Genomic DNA, 626 nt, shown 5'->3' with positions numbered 1-626 from the left:
AGAGCCGGGCTTCGGCTTCATACCTCCTGGATAATGCGGCCGATTACGGGCTCTTTCGGGAGCCTTCGTGAACATCGGGCCCCCGGTGCTACGCTGCAAGGCACCTGGACGGGGCTACAGTGCCTGGTCACCCCGAGGGGCTTCCTGGCCACCGGCGTACTCCTTCTTGCTGAGGCAACGAACGGGAGGTACAGGGGGCATCATCAGGATCCTCCTGTGTAAGCCGGCCTCTTCTGGCTGGCCGATATGGTCGGGTTTCCATGAACTTAAATTCCAGATAATATGATAAGTGTCCACGTGAAGCAGGCTTTGCGCATTTCTCCAAATGCCATGTGAGTGGGGGATGTGCATGTGAAGCTGTGCGCATTTCTCTAAAAATCCACATAGCTGGTAGATGGGCACGTGTTGCTTTGCCCATTTTCTAAAATTCCACTTAGGTGGTAAATGGGCATGGGATTCTTTGCCCATTTCTCTAAAATCCTGTGAAGGTAAGGGTTACGCGTGCTGTCTTCGTTCCCTTTGGTTTAAAGTGGAGTAACACCCCGGTACCCTGGGTGCCACTCAAATAGTGTGTCTTGGCGACACACCCTGGAGACAGCACTCCCCTCACCTCTGAGGAGGGTGCT

At 54.2% G+C, this 626-nt stretch overlaps 1 long non-coding RNA gene across 1 annotated transcript in view; it reads left to right on the top strand.

Annotated features, from left to right (window-relative positions):
• LOC107555335 (uncharacterized) overlaps positions 1 to 149 on the top strand; it is a 16,552-nt gene extending 16,403 nt beyond the window's left edge. The window contains exon 4 of the long non-coding RNA XR_001605155.1: positions 5 to 149. This is a non-coding gene — a long non-coding RNA (uncharacterized lncRNA). The remainder of the gene's footprint in view (positions 1 to 4) is intronic.
• The last annotated feature ends 477 nt before the right edge of the window (positions 150 to 626 follow it).

The sequence above is a fragment of the Sinocyclocheilus grahami genome, unplaced genomic scaffold (assembly GCF_001515645.1).
Source record: "Sinocyclocheilus grahami isolate Dianchi unplaced genomic scaffold, SAMN03320097.WGS_v1.1 scaffold532.1, whole genome shotgun sequence".
Taxonomy (NCBI): Eukaryota; Metazoa; Chordata; class Actinopteri; order Cypriniformes; family Cyprinidae; genus Sinocyclocheilus; species Sinocyclocheilus grahami.
This window is presented reverse-complemented; position numbering and strand designations above follow the sequence as displayed.